The sequence below is a fragment of the Wyeomyia smithii genome, chromosome 1, assembly GCF_029784165.1.
Source record: "Wyeomyia smithii strain HCP4-BCI-WySm-NY-G18 chromosome 1, ASM2978416v1, whole genome shotgun sequence".
NCBI lineage: Eukaryota > Metazoa > Arthropoda > Insecta > Diptera > Culicidae > Wyeomyia > Wyeomyia smithii.
The window spans coordinates 84,204,520-84,228,916 of NC_073694.1; the positions used below are offsets into that span (position 1 = coordinate 84,204,520).

The window sequence follows — 24,397 nt, forward strand, 5'->3', positions numbered from 1 at the left end:
CCGCTTTGTTAAGCGGATGCTTTATATTAATTACGAGCAGGATCTGTATGTGGCCGCAGCCAACAGGAAGCTGAGACCTATATCTGGTGTGCTTCAAGCTTCCCAATGCCGAACTCAAGTGAAACAAACCAGCACAAAGGGCACTCGAAAAAAAAATAACAGAAAAAAAACTTTAAAGTTGCTGTAATTGTACATAGTTTATGTTTTTCATTGTGAATACAATTTAAATATCATTGTTCAGAATAATAAAAAACCCTGTGTTTGTCATTTTCATTCATTGTTATGTATCTTAACAGCAAATTTTTTAGGCATTTTTCATAAATTTAGAAGTCACTGACAATGTCTTCCATGGTAAAATTGTTGTCGATGGTAGACAAAAGACTTTGAGACTACTGCTGCTGCTGGGACTATTGCGACTGTTGCTGGGACTGGTACCGACGATGAATTGTTGCCTCTAAGCAGCTCCTTGGAAACTCTTGGAACAACATTACACCATGGTTCAACGATCAACTGGAAAGTTCAGAAAGCTCCAAACGGATTGGTAGACTTGTCTCTGCGGAAATGCTAAGGTAAAAATTTAATGTTCCCGTTATAAGAACAGTTGCTTACGTTTTTACTTTATTTTACTTCTTAGATACGAACGGTTCAGCGATTGCGACATCGATCGGGCAAACAAGTCAACACAATTACCAGGAAATGATTCCAGTTAATAAACAAAAAAAAAATCTTAATTCAATTCAATTTAATCTGTTTACGGTATTTTAGATGTTAAAATGATTAAAATAAACACAAAGAGTAAAAATTAAATTTATTGTAAACTTTTGTTTAATGATTACAATACCCTTTCCGACAAGTCTAGTGTAGTAGTGAAGTTTATTTACTTTGCTCGTTTGGTTCAGCGTTTACCGGTTCGTTTGGTTGTTCTTGCTTCAGACTCTGCGCCACTCTATCTATTCACTCTTGTCATACCTGTCCACGTCTTGGTTGTATATATAAAGTTATATGTGAATTAAGCGCTATTCCCACTGCTTCCGGGCAGTGTCCAAGCCGTGGTGCGAATGCAATAAAAAAAACGAAAATATTTCACTGCAACATAGTGTAATCGTTCCATTCTTCTTCTCAGCACCTAGGTGCACCTATATTAATCTTATTTCTCTCATTTGTTCAATTTCCCGTCAAATTTCTGCAAATTTTGAAAGTAAATCTATTTGCTTCTCGATTTTGTCAAGTGGTTGAAAGTTTTACGTTGAAAATATGGTAAAATTTGACGATAAATTTATCAGAAAGGCGTGGTGAGATTAATATAAGAGCGATTACTCTAGTAAAAACTTCGCAAGTTGCTGCTGTGCACTCTCCGGGAAGCAAAAAATATCGTCGGCAACGATATTTTTCATTCGCACGGCGACAACACGACACTGTCCCGGACATTACACGGCGGTTTGGTGTGAACAAGATCGAAATAGCGCTGTATTAAAAATTAGAGGCACGTCATCACTTCGGCTGTCGCACCTGGATATGCCAATGACCTACACAAGTCTAATTATTCATGAACTCAAACACCTGCGACTTTGTGATAATGATACACACCTTTTATTAAATATAATAATTGATTCGATATTATTTACTAGTTGAACCCTTCCGGCGATGCTCGGGATAGCATTGAAATTAACTGTTATGTGCTCGACAAAAAACACCCTTAAATGCCCGACGGGTACCCGGGTATCCATAAATTGAAACTCTTGTAACTTTCGCAATTTTCATCTGATTTCAATAGTTTTAGTACTCAAAGATTCAGCAACTCTACCATCTCCATTGGAATCAGTGTCAGCGGTGCTCCGAAAAGAAATTCTCACTCTCGGAAATCCGTTTTTTTTTCGGTAATATGTTTTGAAACTGAGGATTTTTATGAATATTTGATAATATTATTGGAATAATTACAATTGATGCCTCACGTTCCGGATATACCCATCTTGGCTGACATTCGGCCATTTTTTAATCTTTTACAGAAACCGGAGGTCGCCATTTTGATACTCTAAATGGCTGCTGAGGTCGTTTTCAGGTCTCCGGACATCATTTCGATTCCGAAAGTACTCATATAGGGTGGTATTTAGTCAATTATGGCTGTTTTCCAGAAACCGGAAGTCACCATCTCGGTTTTCTAAATTGCGTCTGGAGTTGATTTCCGGTCTATAGGCACCATCCCGATTTCGGAATTATCTATATTCTCTTCCAGATAGCGGAAGTGGCCATTTAGGAATGCAAAATGGCGTCGGGGTTCGTTTGACAGTCTCTAGATATAATACCGGTTTTGAAAATATTCATAATGGATAGTATGTGACATTGTGCTATCCAATTGTTTTGTATGTCCACTAGAAGCCCCGGTGTAATCTGTTCTGTAAGGGTCATTTCGAAGGCATATCACTATAACACCATAAAAATGGCCTATGGAAGTAGTTTTATAAACTTCGGACCAATAGTTGTAAGATTCTGCTCGAAAATTCATGAAATTCTTCAGTTTTGCAACATATCTCCGAAAACCCAGATTTTCGGCAATGAGAAAATTCTTTCGAGGCACCGCTGAATCTGATTTCAATGCAGAGAAGTAACTGAATCTTTTGATGCTAAAAGTGTCGAAATCGGAAGATAATTGTCAATGTTACAAGAATTACAATCTATGGGTACGCGGGTACCCCGTTAGGAATATTGTTATTACATAAAAATTAATGTTATCAAAAGTTCCCTTTTAATGAGCTTTGATTGCAGTGAACTATGAAATTCCGTTTTATGAAACTTTAAAAGGTACCCGGGTACTCCGTCAAGCACATAACGGTTATACGAATCATTTTTTTTTATATTTCTCTGCCGCACTTCACTTCAGAAATATTACGTTTCACCTCTGATACTCCAATCGTCATTTTAAATACAAAATCTATTGGGCTGTTGTGAATAATTTCTGGCCTCTGGGCATCATCCTGTTTCTGAAAACACTAAGATTGGATGGTATTTGACTACCTCGGGCTGTTCGCCAAAAACCGGAAATTACCATCACAAATTAAATATGGCAGCTGGAGTTGATATAAGATGACCATTTAGGGTTGTTTTTTTTTATTTTTAAGTTTAGGTCTAATAATCTGCAAGATCAATCACGATTGTTACAATGTTTGTAGTTACGTATTTGATGAAAATAGCTTCGTGTCTGAGATTGGCGGCACACATATATTTGTCATATATTATACCGTTCCAACAGAAAATTAAAAAAAATGTTTTGCGTGCGACATTAGATTTTTTTACCTTATGCACAATGCGCATAATGTCGCATCTAGTGCACCGTTTAGCGTAAAAAACCGCATAAGTTCGAAACGCGGAAAAATAAGATCGGTGCTTAGAATATGGATATTCAAAAACATCACTTCGCGTGCACATTTGAATCAACGATTTAGTGTGATTAAAATTTATCAATTTTGGGGCTACTAACTTTCATGATTTTACATGTCTTCGTAATTTTATGAATAATATCTCATTTTTATTTATCAGATTGAGTTAAATTGAGATATTTACATATTTTCTTCATTTGTCATACATCCACAAATTTCATTGCTAAACATTACCGAACATTTTAATGTAAGAAATCACTTTATGTCATTGCTTTGAAATTCGAGTTAGAGGCGAATCACGCAATAAATATCATCATTATGAATGTTTTATGTAGTGAAAAACCTGTTGTTTTTCCTCAAATGTCTCTATTAAACATCATCAAACATTTTTTTTGAAAAAAAAAACATATCATCGCTTTTAATTTTGATTTAGATGAAGTTTGAGCATTAAAAGTCATTATTCACAAAACTGCTTGAAATATGCGTGAAACATATTTCTCCTCAAATATTTATCCGACCATTTTAATGTAGAAAAAAAAGAACTACGTAGAGCATAAACGACATGATTTTGCATTATAAGCCCAGTTTTTAGTAAAAAAAAACCATAACTTTCCCACACATGTCTATCCGAAACAATAACAAACTTTTTATTATAGAAAAAAAAACACAAATCATCGCTTCAGACTTTGATTTAGAGGTAAATCAAGCATGAAAAGTCACGGTTTTTCATGTTTTTTCGAAGTCTTGTGAATTATTTCTTTAGTAATCAAATACCTATAATTTCTTCTCGAATGCCTCGTCTGAATATCAACCACATGCCATCGCTTTGAATTTCGAATTATATGGTGAACGTTGAAGGTTGAACGAAAAAAAGTCAGGTTTTATTCATGTTTAATGTTATGTGAATGATATCACAATTTTTATCATTTAGATGAAGAAAAAAATCACAATTTTTATTATAAAAAAACCGTAACTGTTTCACAAATATATTGCCTCGACCTCTACCAATATTTCCTTGCGATAAAACATACATGCCACTGCTTACTTTCTTGATAACGACGATTTAAAATCATGGTGCTTATTGTGTACCTTAGAAACGGCGGGAATAGTATCAATTAGCTCGGCGTTACGAAATTTCATTTTTATAAAGTAGATAAAAATAATTAATCATGCACCATCCTATAAATGAAGTGCTCTAATCCAATACTGCGCTATCAAAATAATCGAAACAAAGCAACCTGCACATCGTCGTTGTTGCGTCGCACCCCAGTAGGTATAAATCGCACAGCCCCGCCGCCACGTTTTACATTATGTGAATGATATCACAGTTTTCATTCTTAAGAAACCCTACATGTTACACAAATATATTCTTCAAACTCTACGAATATTTTCTTCTAAAAAAACGTACATGTAACAGCTTACTTTTTTTGATTTGAAACAATTTAAAATGATGGTGCTTATTGTGCACCTCAGTAACGGCGGGAATAATATCAATAAAATCTGCGTTACGTAAATCCATTTTTATATAGTGGATAAACGTAATTAATCATGCACCATCCTATAAATGAAGCGCTCTAATCCAATATTGCGCTATCAAAATAATCAAAACAAAGCAACCTGTATAATCAAAACAAACAAAGCTACATCGCCGTTGCTGCATCGCACATAACGAGGTTTGAATCGCATAGCCCCGTCACCACGTTTTACGTTATGTGAATAATATAACAATTTTTATTATTAAGAAACCCTAAATGTTTTACAAATATATTGTTTCGAACTCTACGAATATTTTTTTGCAATAGAACGTACACGTCAAAGCTTACTTTTATGACTTAGAACGATTTAAAATAATTACCATTACCATTGCACCTCAAAAATGGCGGGAATGATATCAATAAGATCTGCATTACGTAATTCCATTTTAATATAGTAGATTAATCATGAAGCATCGTATGAATGAAGCCCTCTAATTCAATACTGCGCTATCAAAATAATCAAAACAAAGCAATCTGTACACCGCCGCTGCTGTGTCGCATACCACTAGGTATAAATTGCACAGCCCCGCCACCACGTTCTACATTATGCGACTGATATCACAATTTTTATAATTTAGAAACCCTAAATGTTTCACAAATATATTGTTTTGAACTCAACGAATATTTTCTTGCAATAAAACGTACATGTCACCGCTTACTTTCTTGATTTTAAACGATCTGAAATGATGGTGCTTATTGTGCACCTCGGTAACGTCGGAAATAACATCAATAAAATCTGCGTTACGTAAATCCATTTTTATATAGTGGATTAAAATAATTAATCATGCACCATCCTAAAATAAATGAAGCGCTCTAATCCAACACTGCGCTATCAAAATAATCTAAATAAAGCAACCTGCACATCGCCGTTGTTGCATCGCACACAATGAGGTTTGAATCGCACAGCCCCGCCACCACGTTTTACGTTATGTGAAAGATATCACAATTTTTATTATTAAGAAACCCTAAATGTTTCACAAATATATTGTTCCGAACTCTACAAATATTTTATTGCAATAAAACGCACATGTCACCGCTTACTTTCTTGACTTAAAATGATGGTGCTTATTGTGCACCTCAGTAACGGCGGGAATAATATCAATAAAATCTGCGTTACGTAAATCCATTTTTATATAGTGGATAAAAATAATTAATCATGCACCATCCTAAAATAAATGAAGCGCTCTAATCCAAAACCGCGCTATCAAAACAATCAAAACAAAGCAACCTGCACACCGCCGTTGCTGCGTCGCATACAATGAAGATTGAATCGCACACCCCGCCATCGTGATCTCTTTGCGGCAGGAGAAGTTTGGTTGTGTTTGTTTTGACCAAGTCCGCATGCCAGCCGCACCGGACTTGCTTCAAAACAAACACAACTAAACTTCCCTCTCGCCCGCGACGCACGAAGACGAATGAACCCCTAGGAGCGAATGAACCCTGGTCCGACATTTTTGTTGCATTTGAGCACGATATCGGACCGATGTTGAGCCAAATGTCCACCCGTTGTCGGACCGATCTATCGGAGAATCGGACGCGAATTGGTCCGACATCGGCCCGACAATTCTTACTGGGCTGGGACAGTTGGGATAGATGATAACTGATCGCGAGAAGAATATGATCTTCGCCCAATTTTGACCTTCGTGCTTTCAGCGCGATTAGATATTCGCGAAGCAGGTTCCGATAACGAAGTTACCGAAGGACGGTTTATCTGAGGACTCTTAGGCCCCTATACTTCACTCTATTCTGTCGCGTATTAGGAAAAGTGTAAGGTGATAACCGCGTGTAAATCTTAAACAAGATCGCTAAATTTCCTTTCCCTAGATAGGCAAACTGTTCCCATTCAGCTAGGATAGTTAGTGTGTGCAATATAGTGTATGCATCTGTGCGATTTAAAGATAAGCCGCTGTCGTATACTAAAGGCCCAAACACAATTGATACGTTTGCGTTGCGTTGACGTTAATTTGACAGAAAATGTGTGGGCTAACTGTCAAATTGCCGCAAACGCAGCCGCAACGTATCCATTGTGTTTATGGCTTAACTATTATGTGCGGTACCGTAAATCATAAATAAACAAATGCTAAATTAATCGAACCGCGCAGGTAACTTCGTTACATCAGCTGTATGTAACTGAACTCAACCTTTGCCTACGTTACAGTATGCTGTTACTAGACCTGGCTGAGTGTATTGCAACGCAGGTGCCCGATTCATATAGCGCGCAAAATGCAGCGTTGCAATTTCGATGCTCGTCGCCCCAGCTGTTTCCTATAGGAGCCAATTTGGCCATGTAAATACACTTATAGAATTAAGTATTTCGGCAATTGCAAATCGCTTTTAATTAAGAATCATTAATTAATTCGCATTCCGCAGCGACTGGTCTACTCCAGTTCGTCTCACCGGAAAAGCTATAAGAACAGAAAGGTCTTATCATTGCGAACGGGTGGGCTTTCGTTGACTCCGTCACCGCTATCATAGAAACCTCCCGTCCTATGTCCCAAAGTTCCGCCGGTTGTTCCGCTCTTAGATTGAATACACGTACCGAGTTCGATTAAACCAGTCATAACAACAAAACTAGTACAAAACTATCAAACCGCAAATGCTCACCGAAAAAAAGCGGTCGCTTCACAGTGCCACGTGTGGCCTATTGTTTCTTTGATAGGTTTGCCAAGACCGCACTACTAACTATCAGTTCCGAAGAGCAACCGCTATAGAATCACCGCCAGGACTAAAGAATCCACCTGGCGATCCACGAGACCGGAAGAGGGTCGCTACCTTTATCGTGCATCCAGACGAGACGAGTCAACTAATCTAGCCCGGTTTCGACAGCACAGCATCCAACGCCAACAGCAGGCGCGCGCAGCGCGCTAGAAGCAGCACCGCGAAAGGGAGAAAAAAGGATTAATTTATCCTCCCAGCAGCAGCAGCAGTTGCAGCAGAGCCGATAAGCAACGTGGGGGACCCCATGTTGGCCCTAGGAGGCAATTGACCAACCAACGAAGCGGAAGGTAAAATCCACTGAGAGTGGTAGGCATGGGCAGCACTGAAAGAGTACGTAACTTTGAAATTGTCCATGCGCATGTGACCGGAGAGAAGGGCCAAGACCCTAGATAATTGACCGATAAATTCAGATCGTGAATGGAAGAAGTTTAGATCGCACAGTAGGAAGAGAAGTAAGATAGCTTAGATGGGAAAGGGAAGGGAAAAGACAGACTAGGCCTAGCGAGAGAAAGATTAAGTCGAATGTTTGACGTTAAGTTTGAAAGGTGCTGAATAAACCCCATGTAATTTGTACCACTGCACTTGTGACTTTTTGGTGATATTGTGCGCTTTCCTCTTAGTATCTTTGGAGAGGTGTTCATGCGGTCCGCGTGACGTTGCTCTGTAATTTATTTTAGAAGGTTTTGTACTGGGGAGGCTGACCCCGAAATCAGCCACGATCTCTCCCGATTCTTACCGGTGGGCAGACAGGTTGGAGTTTTGGGCCTTGCCCGTGATGATAACAACTCTTCCGGTTTGTCTAGCGAGTATTTCAACCGTTTCTTAAAGGCACGGGGTTTAATGCGTGCGCAAGGTCATCTGACGTGATTTTTTTGACGGAGTACTGCGATAGGAGTTGGAGTCGGCCAACTGCTTTCCTCTCACTAGTATAGGGGAAAAAAGGAACCGTCCCCAAAGGGAGTCACGCTGGGCAATCACCGTGGTGGGTGGTCTCTCTTAGGAGAGTGGCGCTTAAGCCACCCACTTAGCATCGGGGTGCAGAAAGGGGGGGGGGGGCAGTTACAGCTATCCTTGATAATTATCGGATCATAGAGAAATAAAAAAACAAAAAGGTCAAAATTTTCCAGAAAAGAATTAAAGCCAGAATGTTTGGTTTGATTAGTAATTAGAAAAAAAAACCTAAATTAATCCACCTAGCAGTGCAGAAACCTTCGTTATACTAACTATCACTGCATATAAATTTATACTAACTATTACTACATATAAATTTGTAATGCCAGTAAACCATAAATCATTTAAAATTATATTCAAAAGATAGTTTTCCAGAGGGTGAACCAAATAACATCACTGAATCAAACCTCGATGAGGTTCTCACATACATTTTCAATACCACAACGGCTTCGTTTTCAAAAATCGCAAAACCCAGAAAAGAACACAATGATTATAGATTATGGATTAGCATCGAAGATTTCCTACGAATTGCAGCAAAGTCCTACAAACTTGCTCTCAAGAAATTATAGTTCAGAATTTTACAGCGCATTAAATGCTTTGTTACCATAGAAAAAATGCTTGAATCATACGTGTGTTTATTTTAAGAAATCAACAAAAAATTTTATAAAATCTGTGAGGAACAAGTGCTAAAAGATTTTATTGAAATATTTATAACTGCTGTTGAAATGTCAGATCCCAGTACACACCAGATGCTGTTAATAATTGTTAAATTAATTCTATTTCAAATGCATTTTTTCAAAATTAAAGTTTTTTGCAAGACTTAAGGATTTTGACTGTTTAAAGTGTACTCGGGAACGTAACTCTTGTTGGAGACCTAGGCTGTATGGTAAAATTTGAAACACTTTCAGAACTTTATAAAACTTGCTGCCAAAACGAGAATCGGGATAACATGGATACTCTGTTTGCACTGACCTCAAAATAAATTTAAACAAATTTAGAAAACAATATTTATATTATACAAAAGTGAAGTGTATCAAGTAAACGAGAACCGGAGCATTGCAGTTTCCTCTGAAATCTATTGAATATTGTTATCAAAAAACTATTAAATAATAAAGGGTTAAATAAAAGGTTGCACCAGTTAGAACGAACTACACAGAGTATGAAATTTATGCACAAATGTCTTTACTCTTAGTTTCTTCTGAGAGATAAATAGTAGTTGAAAAAAAAAGAGAGAGCGAGAGAAAGAGAGATAGTGATATAAAAGAAAGGATAGGGAGAGAAATGATCCAAAAGTAAAATACTCCATGTTTAAAAATTCTTTCGTAAATATTCTAAAATCCAAGCAACCAATAAAAAACTCGCTCAGTATGATTTTCAAAAGGGTTTGGAGCTTCCATTTGCACTTGTTAACACTTGAATCGAATAATGCATTCTGTGAAAGGTGTGATTTTTTTTAATTTTTTTTTGTTCGAATTTGATATACTACACATTTAAACACCATATTTACAAATACTAATGTACATACACACATACACATGTATACAGGCAATGTTCATTCAGACGAACTGAGTCGATTGGTATACGGCACTTGGCCCTCAACAGATTTATTTTATGTTTAAAGTTAAACACTCTTTGTAAAAAATTCTCTTTGATCAATATCTAAAAATCTAAGCCAATAATCAAAAATCCACTCGGTAGCATTCTGGGGGAGCACAGTAGCTTTCATTTGCATATAAAATTATCAAAATCGGATATTGCGTTCTATAAGAAAGGTGCGTTAGTATTTTGCGTCACATACATACAGACAACATACATACACACACACACATACACACGAACAGACATTGCTCAGTTCGTCGAACTGAGTCGAATGGTATATACCACTCGGCTCTCTGGACTTCGGATCTATTTTGCGTTTTTCGACCGATTTTATAACCTTTGTTTAGTATAACAAAGGTAAAACTAAGTTAAATATCTCGAAAGACTGACTTTAAACGAGTTTGATTTTTCATACAAAAACTACACATTATAAGCTAACCAAAGAAAGTTAACTGAACTAATTGAAATAAAACAAAAAATAAAGTGTCTACTATTTTTTTTACTTTTTCACAGTGTATATTATTTTAAAAGGAAAAAATACTATCTTCAAGTTTTTCGAAGACACTTTATCGATCAAACACACCGTTTAGATGCCAAAAATGTCTTTTATCATTAATAGGGAAAATAGTCCCGACGTTTGGTTTATGTCAGCACAAATCCGCGACATCAAGTTTTGGTTTTATTTCCCGCACCTACAACTTTGCCGAATACGTTACACCAAACCGTTTTGACTCTAGAAATATTTGTAATCATCAATACGTTTTCTGCATAATATTTTAACATAGCTTCTCAAAAACGAGTCTTGATTAAAAAAAATATGGCATCATGGCCCCTAGAAACTTCAGCCAAATCAAAAATGGTCGAACCAATTGGTTGCCCGTTATTTTGTGAAATTGCACTATAACTAGCAACCCAATTATTGATGTAAAACAAAAAATAAACAACCCAATTAGAGGATGAAATGAAAGCATACTGATTCAAATCAGCATCTTTACGCACAAGCTTCCGAACATCGACTGGCTGTTGATTTTCTAAGCATTGTTTTACTAGCTCGGAAATATCTGCTTCTGAAACATGACGAGCAATTCTGGAGAAATAAAGCCAGAATTTTTCGGCTGGTTTTGCAACAGTTGCTACTATTGTGCTTCCCATATCGACCGATTTTGTTCCTCCAACAAGCTTCAAATCAGGGCGAGATTTAGGTGTCGTATCACGAGTGCGCTTAATGCTTGGCCAAGCAGTGCGAGTGCGTCCCAAAGCGGCGGAATCATTGGACTGATGTTTGTCGACTAATGTCTTAGTTAGCTCTTTGGTTTCTTGAAGCTCTATCTTTAATTCACACAGTGACTCGCGAACGGCATCCGAAACAACTGCTACAACATCCTGGGTCGTTTTCATGGGATTTTGTTTTATGTACTTCAATCGAGCAATACAGTGGTCACAAAACCACAAGATATTATTTTGCTCATTCACGAAGTCGACTTGAGGTCTTTTCAGACCAACGCATTTTAAATGCGCAGATTGATGACAAAAACCATTACATTGAATCACCTCAATAGTTTTGATCGGCTTAGAGCACTGGTAACAGTTTGAATCCATGGTCCGTTTTATATAAGGTGTGTGTCCGTGCTGTATATTTCAGTTTTCGAAAATAACCACAAGATGTCGCTTCAATCGAAATAATTGAGCGTGACGGTAGTGCGAGAAGCGAAAATACAAACAATGCACTGCACTTTCACCGAAACTAAAAACCGGCAAAACACACTTGGATTGTCTTAGCAAGGCACTTCGAGTCGATCAAACAGACACGAATCACAATATTGCCGTTTGGAGAAACACTTCGGCGGCTTGCAAACAATATAACACTCGAAAAATAGCTAATTCTTAGCACCGTAAACAAACGCGATGTACAAGTACACAGAGTACACGGGGAAAAAAAAAAAAAAAAAAAAAAAAAAAAAAAAATATATATATATATATATATATATATATATATATATATATATATATATATATATATATATATATATATATATATATATATATATATATATATATATATATATATATATATATATATATATATATATATATATATATATATATATATATATTAATAATTTTCTTACAAGGATATATTAATTAGACTACTGAAATGTGTACACTCTATTATAAATTACTTTTGAATCTAACAAAATTCGTTCGTGGAAAATCCCTAGAGTGCAAAACGAGGAATGTACGAATAAGCTATTGCTAATTTTGATTGAAAATGCTCCACTACCCTATTTTCCATTTTTCAAAGAAATCGCGGTGTAATATACAACTCTGCAGTCTCAAGGCTGATTCAAGAGAACCTCTTGTCTTCAATACGTGTTATAAGATTTTTTGAATTTGGTAGCATGAGAACTTTTCTGTTTTGTTAAATACTCTAATCAATCATGTGATCACTTTGAGCTTTTTGATTTGAATTGAGAAAATGTGAATTTGAAATTAAGAAAGTGCTCTGAACCTCCACCTTGAACAAACAATTTCTTAAGCTTCCTGGATTTCTTATCAAAAATTTTGCTACAATTTGAGTTCTCAATTTTCAATTAAAAACTCAATCTATATTTTAATTCCCCAGTCAGAATTTCATGGAACGCGATTCGGACCATCGGACCCATCTCTCTCAAAATTCATGCGGGTTGAACGAAATTCGCTCGAATAATGTGTTGGACGCTCTTTCTTTCGGTTTTGAAGTAGAATACTTCTCTCAGGAAGTTCGGCTACATAGGGATGTGAAATGAAAATCTAAAACCGAAAAAAGTGCAAAATATGTCCAATTTCAAATAAATCGGTTAGTATTCGATGGATTTCCTTCGTTCTTGCAGCAATAGATTGGAAAATCTTCTAAGATTCTTCCCAAAACAAGATAATTGTAATTTTATTATTCACACTATTGTACTATTGAAAATAGTCAAGCCTTGTCAAAACGAAAATTTCGACCCCTGATTGGTCGTTATATGCTTGCTTCCCAAGCACGGTCGACAGAATCATATACCTTGCAATTGAAAACATGCTATTTGGCCTATATAAGAGCCTGTTCCAGCCGGAGCCGCTCATAACAGTTCTGAACAGCGACGACAGCAGTCCTCCCTTAGCAGCAGCGGGAGCGAGCAGTGGGTACCATCGATAGCGGAAAGCGGCCACAACTGTGGCATGGCTGTGGATAAGCGTAGCAGTTCCAGCGGATCTCACCATCGATAGCAGCAGGGCCAGCAGATGCAGTTACAGTGGATACCAATGGCGGCCACAACTGTGGCATGGCTACAGATAGTGTTGCAGTTGCTCAGCAGTTAGGCCAGCGTATAGCGGCCACAACTGTGGCATGGCTATGCATAGCGTAGCATCAGACAGCGACAACGGCAGTCGTCCTTCCTCAGCAGCAGCACTAGCCCTGTGGTTGGTCACCACGTCTCAGGAGCAGCGCGGTTTTTCTCAGCGTGTGTCGCCAGACAGCCATTATTCCCCCCGTGTTGGGGCAGCATGATGATTGTCATCAGGAAATCCAGTTTCGGAAATCAAAATGCCTTTTTGAAGGCAAATAAACAAGTCATTGAAAGTTAATAATTTTTATCAACGCAAGCAAGCATTCTGTGTTGCATCCTAGCAATTTAAATTTGTCGCACCCGTCTAATTTACTGAAAGTGAAATAGCTTCCACAGTGCATGTTGTCCGTGTATCTTAATTCCCCAATGTTAGGGCAGCTCAAAGGTTGTAATTAGCAACCGATTTTGAACCGCAACATGCTTTTTTCAAGGGCAAAAAAGAAATAATTGAAGGTTAATAATTTTCTGGCATCAACACAAGCAGACATTCTGTGCGGGATGCAATCAAATTCTGTTGTAGTTGTCTAATTTTTACTTTCACTTTATTTAGTAAACCCCCCACTGTAGGGGCAGCGCAAAGGCTGCGATCAGCATAACCGACATTGAATAATAAAGTGCCCTGTTAGTACGCATTTACAAAAGCAGTTAGTTCGACTATGCAGAACTAATATGAAGTCGATTCAATCAATCAGCGTAAACAGAATTTCCTCGTCTCCCAGCTGCCAAGTTGCAACATGATGCAACACGCAACAGCGAGCAAACGAAATCGCTTGATGTTACAAACCGCAATAAGATACGGGTTAAAACCGTTGCGTGTGTGAGAGCACCATCGGTGTTTATTCGCTGGGTACACTATCTACTGTCTACTGAACGCAATAATCTGCTTACATGCGACATGGGGACAGGAACATTTTCTTCAACCAAGCTGCACAACACGACACAAAGCATGTTATTTTGTTGCTTCAATGAGAGTGCTATCGGTCCGGCTCGACAAGAAATCATTTTTGTGCATCCGTGCTACGAAACTGAGGAAAAACTTTAGAAACTGAAAAAAGAAGGTGGAGCTTATCAAATGATCGCTCTGAGCCGGAATGAAGTCACACATATTTTTCAAGTTATGTCGATCCACCACGTACAAAAAATAATTCATTCCTATTTTCATCCCTATATAAGAGCCTGTTTCAGCCGGAGCCGCTCATAACAGTTCTGAACAGCGACGACAGCAGTCCTCCCTTAGCAGCAGCGGGAGCGAGCAGTGGGTACCATCGATAGCGGAAAGCGGCCACAACTGTGGCATGGCTGTGGATAAGCGTAGCAGTTCCAGCGGATCTCACCATCGATAGCAGCAGGGCCAGCAGATGCAGTTACAGTGGATACCAATGGCGGCCACAACTGTGGCATGGCTACGGATAGTGTTGCAGTTGCTCAGCAGTTAGGCCAGCGTATAGCGGCCACAACTGTGGCATGGCTATGCATAGCGTAGCACCAGACAGCGACAACAGCAGTCGTCCTTCCTCAGCAGCAGCACTAGCCCTGTGGTTGGTCACCACGTCTCAGGAGCAGCGCGGTTTTTCTCAGCGTGTGTCGCCAGACAGCCATTATTCCCCCCGTGTTGGGGCAGCATGAAGATTGCCATCAGGAAATTTTGGAAATCAAAATGCCTTTTTGAAGGCAAATAAACAAGTCATTGAAAGTTAATAATTTTTGTCAACGCAAGCAAGCATTCTGTGTTGGATCCAAGCAACTTAAATCTGTCGCACCCGTTTAATTTACTGAATGTGAAATAGCTTCCACAGTTCATGTTGTCCGTGTATCTTAATTCCCCCAATGTTAGGGCAGCTCAAAGGTTGTAATTAGCAACCGATTTTGAACCGCAAAATGCTTTTTTCAAGGCAAATAAAAAATAATTGAAGGTTAATAATTTTCTGGCATCAACACAAGCAGACATTCTGTGCAGGATGCAATCAAATTCTGTTGTAGTTGTCCAATTTTTACTTTATTTAGTAATCCCCCCACTGTAGGGGCAGCGCAAAGGCTGCGATCAGCATGACCAACTTTGAATAACAAACGGTTAACGTTTATTCACTAAAAATTCATCCAATTCAAAACAGGTTTTTGTCTGAGAACAATAATTTGCACAAAAAGACATTAAAAATTTTACCGCATTAGTAGACGCGTTTCTCCAGTCATGCCTCGTGAACGTGAAGGTTCCCTATCACAGACATAGATTTCGTGCTCCAGCACATTACAACACGTGGAAATTGTCTTTTCACTAGTGCAACATTTCTTGGAAGTGTTTCATTATTCTCGGGTAAGAGACTACGAGTGCATTTTTTGCATTTATTGAGAAATCCATCGGAAGTGTATTCAGTGCTATGTCTAAATATATGAACGCCAAATACAAGCGTGATGCTCGGAAACGCGCGAAGGACCAGCATGGGGGAAGTGCATCGAAGAAACCAAGTACCAGTACGGAGGTCAATGTAAAAGCAGCCAGAGGTAACACGTGTCCAACCTCTGGTTGGGACGCTGGAGAAGGGCCTTCTACTAGAGGTAGGAAAAATCGAACCATTGATTTATTCCGTATGCTCTCATGTCTAATTTACCTTGTATATAATACTGCGGAAATGATGAAATTTATATATTGTCGTGCATGCAATATAAGCATAACTTTTGAACTCTCCTAAGAGATGTAATAAAAGGCAAAATAATTCTAACTTCCAATTTTATCATTTTCGTTGCATAAACAAAGATTTATAAAAGGTACAACAGTTTACTGAAACAAAAGGTCTGAACTGTGCCTAAAAGGTTCCGCACATGATATACCATAAGTCCTCATCTAAATGTCATATCTGCATAAAAGAGCACGAAAAGTTTTGATTGCATTTTGAAGTAGAATACTTCTTTCAGGAAGTTCGGCTACATAGGGATGTGAAATGAAAATCTAAAACCGAAAAAAGTGAAAAATATGTCCAATTTCAAATGCTAAGAAATCGGTTAGTTTTCGATGGATTTCCTTCGTTTTTGCAGCAATCGATTAGAAAATCTTCTAAGATTCCTACAAAATGCAGGAAATTGCAATTTTTTTATTCGAACTATTGTACTATTGAAAATTCTTAAGTCTCGTTAAAACACAAAATTCGACCTCTGATTGGTTGTTATACGATTGCTTTCCCAAGCACGGTCGACAGAGTTATGGACCAAGTAAATTGAATAATGCATTTGGCCTAAATAAGAGCCTTCATCAGATATTAAACAGATATTTCATCAGATATTAAACTGAACAAATGAAATTTGAAGAACACAAATGAATATTTGAAGAGTTAATATTTTCGCTATAATCCAAAGTTAATTATCTTCATCTACATGCATACTCTGCCTATTATTATATATTTGCGTCGCTTAGTGTTTGGCTACGGTGATGCAGAACGCAAATGACGGCGCGATGCGATTCGGCAAGACGAAATGTGTTGAAATGTATAGCTCTACTTCGCCGTAAAAAGAGCTGTACATTTCACCACGGTAAGACGAATCGCATCGCGCCGTCATTCGCGTTCTGCATAACTGTAGCCTTTGTTCCGTTTCCGTTCAATGATGTCGTATTTAATGTGCATATTACAATTCGGCAGCACTTCAACTGCTCATTTGCGCAAAATTTTAAAAATATTCAATACACTTTATTCAAAATATCAAACAAAATGAAATGAAATTAGAAAAAATGACTGACACGCAAGCAGCCGGGTTATCTTTCTTTCAAAAGTATTCTACTTCAACCTTGCGGTCGTGGCTTTGCATACAACCTTCCTGTGATTTTTTCTGTCTTTCTCGCTTTGGCGCAGACCTTGTTCTCGCAAACGTCGCGCAAACAGATGCACGATTTATTGTATTGGTGTGTGTATTGAACTTTTGTTTATTCTCATCGAAAGCAAACGTAGCGCAAACATTTTTTTATTTTCAATCGAGTTGTGATTGAAGTTTAATTATTTCGTGTCGCGTTAAAAATTCGCGTGTTTAAAGTAAGAAAATACTGTCGCGGCGGGTTAAAAAGTGTCGAAAGTGTTTTTTAGGCTTCTGGGTGTAATTCGGTGCTATGTTTTCTGTAATGGGGAGTGCAGTAGTGAAAAATTTATAATTTTCATGTGAAAAAAAAAAGTAAAACCCATGGAAGTTAAGTGCGGTGCATATCATTCGTGAGTGAAACGGAAAATCTAGCGAATTTAAAACGGATTTAATCCGCGCTAGATGATAAAATAATGCTGGTTGGTAACCAGCAAGTGTGTTGTTTTGGTGTTTGGTGTTTGTGTTTATTCTTCTGCATCTTTAATAAGTGCAATTGCACTCGCCAGGTTAGTGTTGCAGCAAAAAAAAAAATAAACCACAGCAATAATTCCGGCCGGCTGTTTTAGTTGTTTTTTTTTAGACCGCTTATCGAGTCAATTAAAATATGCATTTAATTGTAAAATGTTAGAGATTTAAAGTTGTTTATTTTCTAGCTCATTTGCGTTTGCTTGACGGAGCAGTGTTTACAATACATATTATTTTCACAGGGTTAAAACAAACTTGTTAGAGGGAGTCATCGCTACACCCGATTTACTGGGGTTAGTATGGTTTGACAATTTTCTGGTTGGGGGTTGTTGGGTTGGGAGCTTGAGTTTGTTTGTATTATTAAGTAATTATTAACTATATTTTTTCTAAGATAAATCTAAACTAATTTCTAATTACTAGTGACTGAGTTTTCCATATGTATTACACTGCATTTCACATTGCACCGAGTTATAATTGTTCAATGTGTAGGGCGAAAATTGTCAGTTTTTTTGCAAGCGTTTAATAAAAATGAATCATAAAGTCTTATATGAAACAGGTTGATCAAATTGATTCAATGCAAAATAAGTTTTGTTGTGAAATTTTACTGCACTTCTTTAAATATCTTTTTTTTTGTCAAAATTAGAGTGACACATTGTTTCTTAGCCACTGTTAAGTGGACTTTTGTTAAATTTCATTTTGAAACATTGATTACAAATCAATGGCAAATTCGTTTTTGCAAACACATAAAAAAAATTAAAACAAAAATGAACTCGCTTTGAAATATCAAAGAGTGCATTTTCTAAAACCAGTGCACTTTATAAGAATTGCAAACATGCATAAATCGTTGTAATTTTGAAAAACTTCGTTGTAGAATAAAAAACATTTCGTTAGTTAATCGAATATGCTATTATTTATTTTCACGTAGTTGACGAATAGTCTTGATTCTCAAAAGGATCCTCGATTTTAAAAACTTCACGAAACTTAGACTTGATCGACTGGGCTGGGAATTTTTTGGCTCAGTTTTTGTGTCAATCACATTTGTTTCCTGTAATATTAAAAACTTTTACCCCAATAGCAGTGCATGTTTGTACACAGAAGTTTCCAAGCATGATGCGTGTTTCCGTACCATTGACTTTGCCGCATCTCATAATCGTGGTTAAGAGAGACGGTTTAGAACTTGATTATTTTTTACTGCTGAACTGATCTAGCGAGTATCGAGTGTTTCAAGGTTTTCAATATAAGTTTTACACAATAGCAGTTGAGAAAAACGGCAATTTGTCCAGACCACGCCAAGTTTCAATGATGTTCAAAATTGGCTATAGGTAATATCATGCCAGTATAAGCTTGATGTTTTTTTCTAATTGTCGGCGTTCTAAAAGCAAGATTTCTGTTTTGATTGCTTAGTTTTTAAAATAAATATTACATATTTTGTCTTTCCACCCACAAAATGATGATTATTGAAAAAAAAATAAAATAAAAAGACCCGAATAAAAACATAATTTACTTTGAATAAAAAGCCCGTGTTAATGCTAATACAAATAATTGAAAGAGGAACAGATATGTTTAGTAAACTTTAATCAGTTAGCTTTTTAAACTCTAGCAAAGTCTATGGGAAACATTGTAAGTTTTATTTTTCTTTTCCATTAAATTCAGTTCCCGAGTTTACTATGATGTTTTTCGCCATTTTCAATTTTCCAAAAATATTTGATTAGCTTAAAATGGGAAACAATCAAAATTACTTTCAGTGTGCTAATCCGATTGGTTCCATTTTTTTTAATTAGCAAAATCTTAAAATATATATTTATTTTTGGATGATCAAGGGAATTTTAAATTTGTTTCTTGAAATCATTGAAATTATTTACTCGATCATCGGTTATTTTTGTATGCGAAAGTTGCTTGAAATTGAGAATTGAAATTGTTGTCTAACAACTTGTTTCAAGAAAATCATTTTTACGTTTCAGTCGCTTTTTACACGGCGGATACGCGGCGCGTAGAACAAAATGGGAAATCTTTTCTTCTAAACATTCCAAAAGTGGGCAAGCAACAAACGCGTTTTTCACTTGAATTTCCCAGAAAAATTTAAATGGTTTTTGGTAATTTTCTCTGATATTCGAGTTCATTCGCAGAATGAAATAACACTGCTTTTTAATTTTCAAACATGATCAAACTTTTTACAAGTAAATTTTTTTTACGTGGATTTCAGAATTCACTCGGTATTTTTACGTGGATTTTGAACTTAACGCGTTTTTTGGAAGCTAGCCTTTCATGGCAAACGACTTTAGGATATTAGAATTTTTAAGAGCGGTTTTCTTGAAACAGCATTTTTACAGTCGACTGGAATATTGATTCCAGTTTTTGTTTTTTAGGGCTATTACATACCAAAAACGCGTATGTGGGACTTTTGCCAAATTTTTCAAAAAACAAATTAAATGTTCGTTGTTTTTTAAAAACAAAAACGGAAGTGTTTAGGAAACTCTGCCGTAAAAGCGTAGAATACGTAGAAAAAAAATGTTCTTGGCCCAGGTGAGCTCAGGTTATGTTGTTCGCTGTTTGACTCGTCATTTTTAAACAATAGTTAGTTAATCTAAAGAGTTCTTAATCTAAAAGACTTCCACAAAAATGTCCCAGTTTCAAACTTTGCATAGATGTTTCTATGGGCAAAAGACGCATTGGTTTAATTTTTTGAAACACGACTCTTTTTTGAGAAGCTATTGAAAAATGCTATATTGAAAAAGTATTGATGGTTATGAATACAGTGATCACCCGATTATATCTCACCCTGTTGATTTTTGGCGTGATAAAATAGGGAAAGTGATAAAATCGGGAAATTTTTAAAATTTATTTCTTTTATTGAAGGTGTTAAATCAATAACTAAATACGTGAAATCAGCGATTATAATTTTTTTTGGAAAATTTATCTGTACAAACATATGAAAAAAGCTACAGTTGTTTTTTCATAAATCGATATATCTGAATAATGACTAAAGATAGAGAAAAGTTATCAAGGGATGAATTTGAGAAAACTGTTTAAGCTTTAAAAAAAAATATTTGAAAAATTCAATTTGAGATCCTGTACTGGAAAAAAAATTTCAAAAACAAAAAGTGACAATAAAAAATCGATCATCACTATTTTTTTTAAACATTTTTTTAGATAGATAATTCAGTTGCCTGAAACTTTTCTGAACAAACCTTAAAAAATAAAAAACCTTAAAAAAATCGATGTAGAGGTGCAAATATATTACAATTAAGTTTTTTTATTGTTCATGTTTCTGTTTGAATTGGTAAAATCAATTGCTTGCTTTTTTGTAGCGCAGTACCATGAGCAAAATATTAGATGTTCTCACAACACTAAGCTTTGCCGAAGACAGCATGCTGATATCTCTCACATATTGCAACCAGAAAAATCTTAAAATGTAAATAACGATTTTCAATGCCTTCTCATAGAAAACTTTATGTTGCTTGCAATTTGTAAGAGATAGAAAAATGATGTCTTCCGTAAAGTTTCTTGTTTTGAGATCACCTAATACTTTGCCTAAGACACCAAGCGTCTATCTTTATCTAATGAAAAAGTAAATATTCTATCTCACTTTTAGGAGGATTGATCTTCCAGCTTTCTACATCAAAAGATGCGTTTTCAAATATTTTGAAACTTCTCCGAACATATTATACGGTTAAAATAAACATTTGTATCACTATTCAATTATTCGCACGATAACAGCAAAATGTAACATTGTGCATCGGTTGAGAATTATGAAAAATATCTTAAATATTGAAGCGTGATAGAAAATCAGTTCACCCTGACATTTTTTTAAAGAAATGTTTTATGATGATAAAATCGGGTGAAAAATGTGATAAAATCGGGGGTAGATAAAATCGGTGGCAGATAAAATCGGGTACAGATATAATCGGGTGATTACTGTATTTTAGAGACAAAATGGTTTGTTTGATTGGTGTGACGTCTTCGGCATACTTGTTAATAATAATTTTGTCTTTCAAAAAAAATATACTCTGGAATTTAAACATTAAAAGAACAATTCAAAATTAATTATGTGAAAAAACTCTTTTTTTTAATAATCTGATTTTTTTTAATAAAAAATAAAAAAGATTCCCTAAACATTGCGGACTGTCCGGTCATGGAGGAATCAAGAGAAAAAAGTTGTACTGTTAAAAAAAAACAATTTATTTTGTATTTTTTTTAAAGTTGCGTCCTTGAAAGATAGTCTGCGTCATTTTGACTGCTCGCGTTCTGCAATGTTGTCCATTTTTTTTTGCTAACAGTGCGTTGGTCTTTTCTCATTATTTCTAAAACAATAAAGAAATATTAAAACTTGAATTCTGGGGTGACATTGCGCATTTCGTTTCGAGCAACTCGAATAAAACTAAATGATCGCTGGGGGCGTAATGTTTCGTTTTTCGTATTTTTCCGACTTTGCGGGTTAGATGGGCCGCAGGACAAATGACAATGACAGCTTATTTTAAGCTTAAAGCATAACTGGCAGTATGCGACCTACTCGAAAATAGCGAAAATCGTTCGAATCGAGCTGCGCAATGCCACCCCTGGTTTCTGTTATTTATCGGTGAGGTGACACTGTAATGACCATTCAATGATAATTTAAAGAAAAAAAACCTATTCAATTATTTAGAATTCAGGAGTCATTTCGACGTATGATTATCCTTTTTTTTAAAGTTAAATGAATGTATCGAAGATTAGTTTTTTACGCATATCAAAATATGTTAATAAAATCCAGTAAAAATGATGAACACGAAATAGAGAAAAAACTAGAGTATCGGTAAGGAATTGCATCACATCGACAGAGGTCGCTCTTCGGCAGGTTTTGAATTAGAATGCTGAAAAAAACCGCTGCTGAAGTGTGAAAATCGGGAATTCGCCATGTGATGGAATGTTTACCTTTAAAAAAAAAGTCTAATAGTTTGCAGATAACAATTTTAAACTTGAAAAAAATCGTAATCATAATTGTTTTCGATACGTTTGGCATGTCCAAGTTCTGATCGACACCATTTTCAGGCTCTTGGTACCGCAGTGCCAATTCGTTGAATTAACCCCAATAGTAAGCTCGTTTTGCATCGTTTCAAAATCAATTTGAAATCTTTCAAAAGAGTGTCTGAAAACAGTGCTTCAAAACTTTTTGCTTTGTACTTTTTGTCGTTAGTAAACCGGTGATACACCAATGTTACATAATACCTATTCGAAATTGCTGGGTGCATCGAAGTAACTTGCACTTGGGCAACCTGAAATGATTATTTGAATTACCGCTTTTTGCATTTTTTAAAATAGATACAGGCCAATATCAGTGGAAGTAAAGTATGCGCTCACTATACATATGGCTTTTTACGGTACTAAATACATCTGCATTTATACACTTGTGTTATTTAAAAAAATCGAAAAACTTTTTATTGCATTTTATGAAAGGATATGAACCTTCAGATAAAGCAATAAATATATTCGGATTTTTTCGACTAGAGTATCTTTTCTCAAAATATCATAAACCTCTGAGCAGTAGCACCGATTTGGCTGCTGCGCGCCACACGCCACGAACGATTATCTTGATACTATTTTTTCCAATGTGGCTGTGATAAGCCTGAATTTTAGACAGGCTTGTTTTTAACTTTAATAGCGTGCTCGGAACGAAGGAATTTCAATTTAAAGCCACATTTTTTTCCTACCGAAAATTTTTACTAAAATAACGAAACTTTTAAGAAAAATAATCACCATTTTTGTGGAAAAAATAAAGCATGCAAAATCCTCCATTCATGTACATCCAGGGGCGGATTAAGACGAAAGCGAAGCAGGCGGTCGCCTCCTCGTCAATCATATAAGGGCGCTTAATGTGGGAGCGAAAAGATTAAAAAAATCAAAATTCAAACCACAATAATAATTTGAATGTTCGGAAAGTTTAGTTGGTTGGGTGGTTTTCCAGGCTTGCTCATCAAGTCAATAAAAATATGGATTTGTACATTTGATTTTTTATTTTGAAACATCGATTATAAATCAAATTAAAATTCTAGTTTTTTGGAATACTTAAGAAATGGAAACATGCAAAAACCGTTGTATATTTGCTAAACTTGTTCCGTTTTAGAATAAACACCATGTCAATAGTAATGCTGTTTTTACTCTCACGTAGTTGACGGGGAGTCGTGATATTTAAAATGGATGATCTCCTGATCATGAGGGCTTCACGAAACTTAGACTTAATCGACTGAACTGGAAACTATGTTATAAAGTTTCTTTGTGTCAACTGAATTTGTTCATAATTCAAATATATAAATTTTTTTCATTATTTTTAACTGCTGAACTGATCTAGAAAGTAAAGAGTGGTTGGAGATTTTTTATATAAGTTTTACAAATAGCACTTGGGCAAAGCGACAATTGTCAACAGGACATACTAAGTTTTAGTAAAGTTCAAAATTTATTACTGTTATTATCATGTTGGCATAAGCTTGTCGGTGTTCCAAGAACATTCCCAAAATTTTAGACTGTCGTGATTCATCATTATTGGATTTCTGTTTTGCTTGCTTATAAAGACTTG

The 24,397-nt window shown here is 36.2% G+C and overlaps 1 protein-coding gene across 2 annotated transcripts in view; it reads right to left on the reverse strand.

Moving 5' to 3' along the window:
- Positions 1-24,397, reverse strand: part of LOC129717835 (uncharacterized) — an 879,733-nt gene that overhangs the window by 813,172 nt on the left and 42,164 nt on the right. The gene's annotated exons all lie outside the window — the stretch shown is intronic.